The sequence below is a fragment of the Dipodomys merriami genome, unplaced genomic scaffold (assembly GCF_024711535.1).
Source record: "Dipodomys merriami isolate MVZ:Mamm:240054 unplaced genomic scaffold, mDipMer1.0.p SCAF_5, whole genome shotgun sequence".
In the NCBI taxonomy this organism is placed as follows: domain Eukaryota; kingdom Metazoa; phylum Chordata; class Mammalia; order Rodentia; family Heteromyidae; genus Dipodomys; species Dipodomys merriami.
Window position 1 is genome coordinate 25,144,088 of NW_027206068.1, and position 12,480 is coordinate 25,156,567.

At 37.6% G+C, this 12,480-nt stretch overlaps 1 protein-coding gene and 1 pseudogene across 22 annotated transcripts in view; both read left to right on the forward strand.

The window, feature by feature from the left end:
• The window catches only part of Nrcam (neuronal cell adhesion molecule), a 278,315-nt gene that overhangs the window by 103,620 nt on the left and 162,215 nt on the right, over positions 1–12,480 (forward strand). The gene's annotated exons all lie outside the window — the stretch shown is intronic.
• On the forward strand, positions 615–2,734 carry LOC138810072 (protein FAM133B pseudogene; annotated as a pseudogene).

Consider the following 12,480-nt stretch of genomic DNA (forward strand, 5'->3'; position numbering starts at 1 on the left):
TTTTTTCATCCACTTCAAAGGATTGATTGGAAAACCTCCAAATGGGTCAGAACTACAAATCACACTCCCTGGCCTGTTTTCTGTTATCAGCACTGTGTGCTCTATCAGGACTAGAAAGCTGATTATTTTTACTTTTATATTGGTTGGTACCATTCGCAACACATGCACGGACTGGTAGATATACAATCAGGAGAAAATTAACTCTAAAGCCTTTCTTCCTCTATTTATTTTATCTTTTAAAAGAGTAAAAAGAGAATCAATCAGAATATTGCTTTCTGTTCTCAGGTTTTCATTAGCATAATTCAAAGCAAACAAGGACTTATAAGGGAGGTCCCAATACTCACTTATGTCTCTACATAGTTAGGTTTTCCAAGTACAGTGGTTGTGGTATTGATCTCTCTGACAATATGCTTTCAAGGAGATTATAGGATATGTATTAAAATGGAACTATTGTAAGCACATCTTAAGAAATAGGAAAAGAATTTTAATGAAGCCACTAACTATAGTAAATATGAGACTTATTTTTAGTTTTGTTCTTAGGGAATAAGTAACAGTAATTGACATGTTACATTAAATGGATATGCTAAGCTTGAATCCTGGATGGCAGGTAATTTATAAAACTGTTTCTCTTCCAGTTTTTCTGGTGAACTCTAAAGCTTGAAAAGTAACATTAGAAGTTTTAGCAAAAACAGATGTCTTAAGGACTTGGAGCAACTCCCACAACGTGGTGCCTCCAGACATAATGTCTTGTACATCTCATTGGTGCAATGGGTCCACCTGTATCCCTATTTAAATGATATGTTCTTTCCCTTCCCCTCCACAAATTACACCAAAGTCAAATACAGTGAAAACAGGGGTTATACCGTGGGGGAGGGACATACAAAGCAAGAAAACAATCACGTTATAAATATGTTAGAAACAATAGCAAGAAAGAAAAAAACTACTTGTGTCCTTATCTTGGGGTAAGCTTTTTTTTTTTTCTTTTTAAAGAAATTATGTGGCGAGTAGAACTCGCGGCGGGCCTCGAACTCGCTGCGGGCCTGCTTCGGCTGCGCTTGTGGCCTGGGTTTTGTTGTGGGGTTTCGTGTTTTGTTTTTTTATCCTGCCGGGGTTCTCTTGCTGTGTGGCTGACCCAGCGTCATGGGGAAGCGGGACAACCGAGTGGCCTACATGAATCCAATAGCAATGGCCAAATCAAGGGGGCCAATTCAGTCTTCTGGGCCAACAATCCAGGATTATCTAAATCGACCAAGACCTACCTGGGAGGAAGTAAAAGAACAACTCGAAAAGAAAAAGAAAGGCTCCAAGGCTTTGGCTGAATTTGAAGAAACAATGAATGAGAACTGGAAGAAAGAGCTAGAAAAACATAGGGAGAAACTATTAAGTGGAAATGAGAGCTCATCTAAAAAAAAGACAGAAAAAGAAAAAAGAAAAGAAGAAAGCTGGTAGGTATTCATCTTCTTCTTCATCAAGCTCTGATTCTTCCAGCAGTTCTTCAGATTCTGAAGATGAGAATAAGAAACAAGCAAAAAGGAGAAAGTAGAAGAAGAACCGTTCACATAAATCTTCTGAAAGCTCTATGTCAGAAACTGAGTCAGACAGTAAGGACATTAAAGGACTTAGCAAGAAAAGAAAGATGCATTCTGAAGACAAACCCTTATCATCTGGGTCCTTGTCAGAATCATATTATGCTGAGGAGGTACAAGCAAAAAGAAGAAAAGCAGTGAAGAACGAGAAAGAGCAACAGAAAAGACAAAAAAGAAAAAGAAGCATAAGAAACACAGTAAAAAGAAGAAAAAGAAGACTGCTAGTTCAAGTCCTGATTCATCGTAACATTTAGAAAAACCTGGATTCCCTTAAAGAAAGTGCAATGTCTAAGAAAATTTCAACTGTGAAAATTATGACATATTTATTAAAATGCATGAACTTTCTTGTTTCTAAAATTATTCCTGGACTCTACAGTAGCCACTCAGGTGCTGCTGTTTGGAAGGCCATGATTGCTGCCTGCTTTTTGAGCATCTACTTTCTCCTTTGTGCTTGATAACTCTCGGAGATATTACACACACTGCAGTCATGATAGTGGTTAAGACATTTGGGAATAAAGCTAATACTTTTGACTAGATATATCTATGGATAAACAGAAATTGAATCTGGATGTATCTTTAAAATGCAGTCAGAAATGACCAGATGATTCTAGTTAAAATTTTTGAAGTAGGGATTACATTAATGCTTCAAAAATCTTTACTTGTAGATAAGTGTATTTTAATTTTTTTCCCACGTATACTTTTATTTACCTGGGAAGGAACTTTTAAGGCGGGAGGGTGGTTTGCTATCTAGCTACCAGAATAGCGTGCCTTTGATCCTCACACATCCTATTTTTGTGGACACAGCAGCCATGCTTCCTGGGGAGTTTAGAGCTGGGTGCCAGCAGTCTTGTCCTTTACTGAGCTTAGTAACATCCTTGGATTTTGTGTGCTGCTTTGAGTAAGTCAGAGATGTGAAGCCCTTTGCAGCATGAGAAAACCCCAAAAGCTCGGAATTTACCTCCACATCTATAATAACTGAATGTTTTTTAGCATTAGAATATGTTATGTTGTTTGAATTTTGACTACACTTTGACTTTGAAGAGGAATAGTTTCAGATAGACACTGGTACTTTTTGAAATGGATAGTTGAAGATTCTAAAATGCATGTTTTATACTGTTAAGTTTTAACCAGTCAAGAAAATTTTATGTAACCAGTGATTGTTACCTTTATTTTTCATATAAATTTTGTTTAGGCTGCAATGTTTAGCTTCAGTTAACTCCTTACTCTTGCTGTCTTAGAATCATTACTATGTTTAATGGCATATTTGCCACGATATTTAGCATGTAAAAAGCAGGGATTTCATTTCTTTTTTTAACAGCTTCATATTGAAGCTGAGACCATACACAAATTGAGTGCAGGCTTGATATGCTGTATCTTGTTACATAAAGCTGTTGCCAGAATCTTAGTAAATACATTTTAAAAGTTTGTTGTCTTTGTATGATAGTAACAAAATATGGTAAGTTAACTTTAAGTGAGAATTACATTACTTCTCTTTCTGTGTCATTTTACTAAGATTTTGTGCCTCAGATATTCTGCTGAATTATTAGGAATGTTAAAAGGAATTGATAAATTGATTCATTTTACATTTTTATATAATCAGGTAATAAGAAATGCAATTTGATGTACAATTTTACCTGTTTCAAAAGGTTTGCTAATTATAGTGGTATATGCACAGAGCATTTTGGCATGACAATAGGCTGAATAAATAGTTATTTTACTTAAAAAAAAGAAATTATGTGGCATCCTTACATTTCTCCCTCAAAACAAGTGAAAATATGGCAGTTTCTTGAAATGATGTTACTGAACAGGACCTATTCTATATTTTGCCAAATGAGTTTGAACAGCTAAATAAACATTTTTCTGGCTTCTAACTGGATGGGAGGAAATGTTTAACCCTATTGTGTTGCTACAAAGCCAGGCTGATCACCCTGGGAGGCCTAAGCAGCTCTGGGTTGGCTATGAGAGCAGCAGGACTTTCACATTGTGCTGCACATGGACCCACCACTTCAGGGGACAACTGCCTGGGCTTTTATCTGCAGAAGTGTGCTGGGATAGGTATTTTGTCTAAGATTTTCCTTATGCCACTGAAGGAGTAGAAAGCAGTTAGAACTATTTGCTCTTGTTTATCTGCAGTGGAAAAGAGATGTTTGACAAGCTCTGTTTCCTGGGACCCACTGATTTTTGTTCCTCTTCTCAGGTAATATTGTAATGAGTTGTTTAAAACTGAAGACAAAATTGGGATTGTATTCCACCTGTAAAGACTTGTCTGAAGAATGTTTTCTTTTCTGTGCTTATTGATTTGGTTTTGTTTATTGTGCTGATCTGGCTGCTGATCTTTGTTTCAAAGATCAGCTTGAGAGGCTTTGATGGGGAAAAGTATTCTCAGTAACAAAATGTGAACACATTTTAAAGAAAATTAAATAATAGTATGTTTATGTTTTCTGTTGGATTCATCAATCAGCAGGGGTGTTGACATATCATTTCAATGAAATATGTATTTTCTCATTCTCTGTTTAGATATTTGCTCTTGGTCTCATGGACTATTTTATTTTTTACATTACCTTAAAACATTTTCTAGTCAGGCTTTATTTTCCCTTGTTTTCTACCCTCTTGATATTTTAAATAATATTACAATATTATACTTTCTGTGCACAAAGTATAGCATCAGCTTATGCACCTTTTTTATTTTAAAAGGTTGTCCCTCTGCACTAAACTTGAGATTTTCCTTTGAGTTTTATTTATCAGTTCTTCTGTATACAAAGTTTAGTGGCCAAAGGATGAGCAAAGCTGGACTGGCACACATTTTTCAAAACATAATTGGATTCATTAACTTTAGCTCATGAAAGACTATCTGTAAGTTTATATTCAATTTTCTGAGATTTTTTAAGCTTATGAAATGAAACATGGGGGGTGTAGCTCAGTGATTTGATTGATAGAGCACTTGTCTTGTGTACATTAGGCTCTGAGTTTGATCCCCAGCATTGCAAAAATAAGGAAGGAAGGAAGGAAGGAAGGAAGGAGGAGGGAGGGAAAGAGAAAGAAAGAAAGAAAGAAAGAAAGAAAGAAAGAAAGAAAGAAAGAAAGAAAGAAAGAAAGAAAGAAAGAAAGAGAGAGAGAGAGAAGGAGAGGAAGGAGAGGAAGGAAAGAGGAGAGGAAAGAAGGAAGGAAGGAAGGAAGGAAGGAAGGAAGGAAGGAAGGAAGGAAAAAGGGAAGGAAGGAAAGAAGGGAGGGAGGGAGGGAGGGAGGGAAAGAGAAAGAAAAGAAAGGAAGGAAGGAAGGAGAGAAGTAGAGGAGAAGAAGGAAGGAGAGGAGGGAAGAAAGGAAGGAAGGAAGGAAGGGAGAGAGGGAGGGAGGGAGGAAGGAGGGAAGGAAGGAAAGAGGGAAGGGAGGAAAGAGGGAAGGAAGGAAAATGGGAGGAGAAAAGGAAAGGGAAAGGGAAAGAGAAGGAGCAGAAAACACATTATGTTTACTCAAATGCAACCAGCTACTACCATAAAATGATTTTGTATCTTTAGAAAATCCCTGAAAGGGGCTGGGAAGGTGGCTGAGTGGTAGAGTGCGTGCCTTGCATGCATGAGGCCCTGGGTTCGATTCCTCAGCACCACATAAGCAAAAAGAAAAAAAAGCTGGAAGTGGCGCTGTGGCTCATGTGGTAGAGTGCTATCCTTGAGCTGAAGAGCTGAGGGACAGCACCCAGGCCCAGAGTTCAGGCCCCACGACCGGACCCCCCGCCAAAAAAAAAGAAAATCCATGAAAGTACTCATTTATTGAGGCTGGAGATGGAACAAGCCTATTTTAAAACACTATTTTTGTAAGATAATTTTTCCATTGTCAGATTTTCCATTAACCAATAACATGACAGCATGAAGGTCACCATAAAAATGCTTAGGTTTGCATACAGTTCGAACTGTCTGGTTTAATCCTGTTAATTGTTCTCTACAGGAACAGCAAGCAGGTCTTCTTAGTTACATTTTAAAGATGAGATATGTAAGATTTAGAGAGCCCAAGTGGCATGCCAAGCTATCTAGCTAGGAGCAGGCAAAGCTGAATTCCCACCCAGGCATTCAGACCAGTGCCTTTCCCTAAACTCTGTGTTGGCTCCATGTGCTTGATGTTTGCTTTAATGATCAGACTGTTTGGACTAAGCTTTCTACTAGGCAGGCTTTGGCAACAGCTGGTGTTAGGTAGATTAAAAATAAAATAAGACTCTCATTGGAAAGTGGAAAATCAAGAGAGTTGGAGAGAAAGTAGAAAAGATAGCAGAATATCTGAGTGTTGGTGAAAGAAATGTGAATTACAGCCACATAGGCATGGAGTTTATTCTTTCCTCCTTTCTCTTCCCCAAACAAGTCTGTAGTCCTTTGGTGCTGCTCTTTCTTATCTCTGTTTTTTTTCCCCCTAGAAATTTGCTAAATGCTGATGAATAGCTAGTAGCCACTGTTAGTTACTAATCAAAATCTAGGACATTTTCCTTGAACTTGATATTTATATTTCATTGACAGAAAAATAAATAAATCTATGAATCACCCATTAATATATATATATGTAAATATAAACGTTCTAAGTGTCATGTTTACTTGAACTATTCTGGGAATAATTAATATCTATTACTGGGTTATATTCTCTTGTCATGGCTATATTTTTTTTCATTCTGAATTTTTGTACTCTTCCCATAACTGTGTTCTTATACTTTAGTTTTATTTTTTTGTCAACCCACTGATTTTCCTATTTGGTTTCCATGGTTTCTACCTATATTTCTTGAAATCTCATTGTGGATATTAACGTGACTTAAACTGAAAGTCAGATAAAAATTGAAATGGCCCCAATTAAAATACTTGCTACCATGTCATTAGTATGGTGGGGAGGGAGTTAAGGGGCTGGGAGGTGGGGGTTGAGGAGAGAGGATGGCTCAGTGGTATGGTGCCAGCCTAGCAAGTGTGAGCCCTTAAGTTCAAACTCCAGTAACTGCCTAGAGAAAGTAGTAAGTTTTACACACAGGAGTTAAATAGGATTTCTGTGGTTAATGTCAATGTAAGGGAGTGTGAAAACATTTGTTTCCAAAGTGTTTTATGCTTGCCTAATATGTGCAAGACCCTGGGTTTTAGTACCACAGTAAGGAAGTTTTAAAAAATGTGTACTGGCCAGGTGCAGGTGGCTCACTCCTGTAAGCCTAGCTACTCAGGAGGCTAAGATGTGAGGAGCACGGTTCAAAGCCAGCCCGGGCAAGAAAGGCCATGAGACTGTTACCACCAGAAAACTGGAAGTGGCGCTGTGGCTCAAGTGGTAGAACTCTAGTTTTGAGCTGAAGAGCAGAGGGACAGCATCTAGGCCCAGAGTTCAAGCCCCAAAACTGACCAAAACAAAAAAAAGTGTGCTGCTATTTGCACAGGGTTCAAATTCAGGTGGAGGGTGCTGGCTTTATGTCAGGTGTCTACCCCCTGTGGAGGGGCTCCTCACTATACTCCCAACTGTAGAGAGAGAGAGACACTTCTTACTTTCATTTATACAGAAATGTAAAGTCTACTAAAAGAGTCAGGGGCATAACTAGACTTGCAATGTGTTTCTCTTAAGTCATTTTGACTTTGGAGAATAGTTTTCTTGCTGATTTGACTACATCCCAATTCATCAGGTGTTGACCTTTTCTAAAGTGATTCATTTGAGAGGAAATGTTACTGACTGGGAAAGAAAGGTTTGAAAGGAAACACATTTCCTTACAGACTGAAATCATTCAAAATAAAGCCATCATAGCTAGATGAAGGAGGTTGGAAAAGTGACTGCTGTGCATCTCTACCCTGTGCCGCCATGCACGGAATCCAGAACTGACACATGCTCTGGAATATTGTCATGGCTTTCATGGGTCTTCCTGTCTAAACCAGTTTCCCTCCACCCTATCCTCAAAACAGCTTTTAAATATCACTCTTCAAAAGGAAACCCTCCTCCCATGTCATTCAAAGTAAGAAGCCAGGCATTGCTGGGAGGTGCTAGCTCTAGTCTATCTGATACCTACCCTGTGCTTTTCTGGCTTCATCTCCTACTATTCTCCTTGTCTATTCTGGGCCTACTTACTGTTCTCACACAAACAAACAAAACCTACCTCAGGACTGTTGCATTTGCCTTTCTGAAAAGCACTTCAGTGGCCATTGCACTCAAATCATACTTTCTTGGGAGGCTTTTCCCTGAGTAGCCTATTTAACACTGCAGCTCCTCCCCAGCTTAGCACTCTCCTGCTCTCACCACAGTTCGCTTCTTCGTCCTAGCATTTACTTATGTAGTTCCTTGCTATTTGTCTTTTCCCTACAGAATGCAAGCTATGTGGCAACAGTAGTATTTGCCTGTTTTATTCACTTCCATCTCCAGCACCTAGGACAGTGTCTGGTATGAAACAGTACTTGTGGTCAGAGGGAGTGACTTGTGGATATTCCAGTGGAAACAAGACCCCTCTAAGAGTAAATTTGGGGATTGCACAATTAAACCTTAAAATGAATAAAATTTGTTCATGTCAACTGGCAGGCCATAGGAAGGTCCTTGGGGGGCCTCCAGTGTCAGGCTTAAATGCAAATGATGCTGGGAGCCGCAATGAATATAATGCTGAAAAATGTAGGTGGAAGTGGATATGGGTTGTTTCGTTTCCACAGTAAGGATTTTCAAAGTGAAGGAACTGAATAGGAAATACATGAGCAAAAGCTCTGAGCCTCTGAAAATGTAAACTTCATTCACATTCCAATCTGTGTAGTTTTCTAAGCCCAGTGTTCTAAGGTCAGAGGGCATTTGTATTAGCATAGGCCTTGCTTTGTTAATTCACCTCTGACTAAACCTCTGAATTCTTTATTATGATGGTGGCCTTCCAATGACAATAAAACCAAGCCCTCATAACACCAGCAACATTTATACAGCACTTAGACAATTCCTACATGAATTGGCCCCAGAGCCCTTAGTAGATAGGTCAGGATTATTAACCCCATTTTGTACACACAGAGGAAGCAATTTCCCTAATGTCACCTGGTAAGCTAATAAATTCATCATTTGATTACTTTATTTATAAAAAAAATGGTTTATTACTACAGACCATATTGCATTAAACAAAACCTCCTAATTGGGGAGGGAAGGGATAGTGGGAGAAAAACAGAATAAGTAACAATGTTCAACAAGAAATGTATTCATTACCTTACTCATATAACTGTAATCCCTCTGTACAGCACCTTTACAATACAATAAAATAATATATATTTTTAAAACCCTCCTTTTATGTGGGTAGCTTTATAATGGGACTTGTAGTTAGCAACCTGGAACTAAAAGAATTCCAATCTTCTCTAAGACCACAGTTTCATAATCTTAAATTTGGAAACTGATTCAATGAGTTCCATGATCAGATGCTCCCAAGGCTATTGTAACAGTGACCAGGACTAGGCCAATCTGCCAAGATACTACTGTGGAGATATCCAAAGGCAGGTTTCTGTGGGATGGGGGAATCCTATTCCTGTCCGGCCTCCAAGCCATGATTTAGATCCTGTTAGAATTCCTTTGCTTTAAAAAAGTCAGTATAACTAAAATAGAAAATCAGGGCTTGCACAGACAACTAGGAAACAGAAAATTTCTTGTTCAGAGGACCAAGACCCACCAATACTATGGAGAAGGAGCATAGGATAAAAGTATCTGAGAAGCTACATCAGAATTTGGACCCGACTGTATTTTGTTTCTGTGGAGTTTCACTCTTTTTTCCTTCCAGAGTAATTTTATGAAAAGACCTCAAACTCAGTTCAATGAGAATGTCAAATACTCAGGAAGTTGTGAGGAAACATTTTTAAATGAGGGGACTACTTGTAAGTTTATGTCTGAATCAAAAGGAGACTAGAAAACTGGAGCAACTAAAGAGAATTCTGGATCAAAAACAACTTAGTTTTGAAAAGAAAGAAGTATGTCATCTTCATTCAAAACCTTTTATCACTTCATAACATCATGTGTTTACTGCAAGTAGCAACCAAAAATGCACATCCAAATCCCTTTCTTTAAAGGGGAATGAGGTAGTTCCTAAATCTGATTTACTCTATTTTGATTCCTGTTAATAAACTGGCTTATTATCTACAGTGTCAGCTGTAATATTAGCTACAATGTTGATAAATAGGAAATTTAATTAGTCATTCAATATTTTACTCTAGGGGTTAAGGAGGTTGCTAATTCATAGAGTGTTTGCCTAGCACATGTAAGGCCCCGGGTTCCATCCTTAGAACCACACACACACACAAAAGTTTTTAATCCAAGTATATTAAACTTGGTCAAATTAATGTATAAATTGTTAGAGCAATCAGTCAGAATGAAGTTTAATATTAAGATCTTCATGAGACTCAGTCTCAAAAATAATGGTGACAGCAGCATTTTTTCATATATGCTACAGCTGCCAGGACCTAAAAAATCAGAGGAGGGAGGTTAGTTTATATTAAAATGTGCTTAAAGCATCTTTGTGACTATTTCTCCACTATATACGTTGCATTCTTGTGTGTGTGCATGTGTGTGTGTGCGTGTGTATGTGTGCGTGCGCACCCGCCAGTCCTGGGGTTTGAAGTCAGGGCCTGAGCATTGTTTCTGAACTTATTTTTTGCTAAAGGTTAGTGCTCTACCACTTGAGCCACAGCTTCACTATGGGTTTTTTTTGTGGATATTTGCAGAAAAGAGTCTTACAGACTTTCCTGTCTCAATTGGCCACATTGCATTCTTTTTAACTAGATTCTTTTTTAATATTTTGTGGTATTTATATTTTTATTGTAAAGATACGGTACAGAGGAGTTATAGTTACATGAGTAAGGTAATGAGTACATTGCATTCTTAAGGTAATTCAAGCATATTGACAGATCTGGGTTGAATAAATGATCATCAGAGGAATTGTGCAGATTATAGTCTATAACGTTTTTCTGAATTTTGAAAAGTAGTTGGAAGTATGCTTTGCAATGGTTCAGAGGTCATATGGTCATATAGGTCATATGAAAGTTTTATGTTTTCTTTTTTTTGGGGGGGGGTCCGGTCGTGGGGCCTGAACTCTGGGCTTGGGCACTGTCCCTCAGCTCTTCAGCTCAAGGTTAGCACTCTACCACTTGAGCCACAGTGCCACTTCTGGCTTTTTTTTCTTTTTGCTTATGTGGTGCTGAGGAATCAAACCCAGGGCCTCATGCATGAAAGGCAAGTGCTCTACTACTGAGCTACCTTCTCAGCCCCAAGTTTTATGTTTTTTAATCTTATTTGTACCCACAACTTGACATCATGGAAATATCTGCCATCTACTTGAACATTTAAATATACATAATATTTAAATATGCATGATTATTACCAGTTTTTATTTATTAACTGTCAAGTTTCATTTATTTGTCCAAAGTCAGCTGAAAATATTAAAAGAAAAATTCCAGAAATAAGCAACTCATAAACTTTTATAAATTTTTTTAAAGCAAAATGATAAAACCAGTTTTTTTTATTGTCAAGGTGTCATATAGAGGGGTTACAGTCACATAAGGTAGTAATTACATTTCTTGTTACCCCTTCCCTCATTTTTCTCCTACTCCCCCTCCTTCCAGTACCCCCACAAGTTGTACAGATCATTTCCAACATATTGTCTTGTGTATGTCACTGTTGCATTGGTTCCCCCCCTTGTCCTTTGTCTCACCATTCTGTTCCTCAAGCTGATCTGAACTTTGGCAAAATAGCAGGATACTCAAAAATCAATGGCTTTTTCGTATGCCAATAATTTTTTGTATGTGTGTTGGTCTTGGGACTTGAACTCAGCAGTTTAGGGAGATGTTGCTTAGCTTATTGCTTAAGTCTAGTGCTCTACTACTTGAGAGCCACATCTCCGCTTCCAGCTTTTTAGTGTTTAAGGGAGATAATAATCTCAAGCCCTAGCTGGCTTTGAACCTCAATCCTCAGATCTCAGCCTCCTGAGTAGCTAGGACTATACATGTGTGTCTCTGGCACCTAGCTACAAATTAAAAGTTTCAAATAGTTTCATTTTAGTATACTTTTACAACTTTATTTTTTGGTTGTTGTTGATATTTTCTTACTGGACCAATATCTTACTATGCTGAATTTCTAAACTAAATTTTTTTGTATATATGTATGTATAAGAAAGCACATAGTATATACCTCATGCCTTCCATATCCACAGGTTCTGAATCCTTAAATTCGACTAAATGTGTACCAAAAATATTCTGAAAAAATTGTCAGTATTAAACATATATGGAATTTTTTCTTGTCATTTCTACCTTGGTGGCACAATACAGTAACTATGAACATAGCATTTACATTGTACTAATTATTAGTAATCTAGAGATGTTTTACACTTATGTGGGAGGCTTTATATAGCCTATATGCAAATGCTGTGCCATTTTATACAAGGGATTTTGGTATCCTTGTATTTGTAATTTGCAGGGAGTCTTGGAACCTTTCCTCTCAGATACTTAGGGGACCACTGAATAAATGGAGTTTGTACTATCTGAAGTTGCAAGGGGTTGGACACTGTGTCTTCTGCAGATAAGAATGACTACTGAGCTACAAAAGGGGAGTTTTTCTTTGTAACATCTACATCTATATCTTCTCTTAGTATGCAGTATTTATGCCAGTTGAATTGTTTCCCATTTTACAGTATATATTAGAATTGATAAGCTTATTTTAAGACAGATATGCTGTAAGTGTGCTTGATCCTTTGTTCAAGGTTCTTAAATATCAATCAAATTAGAACAAAAGTTAAATTTCCTTTGCCAACTTATGTGTCAACAAAAGGTGTCTAAATAATCATATTTTGTGAAGTTGAATACACTTTATTTCTTTGATCAAATACCTTCATTGTTATTTTTTTGTTTTACAAATATTCACACTTAATTTATCAGGCAACTCACCTTTAATCAAATCAGTT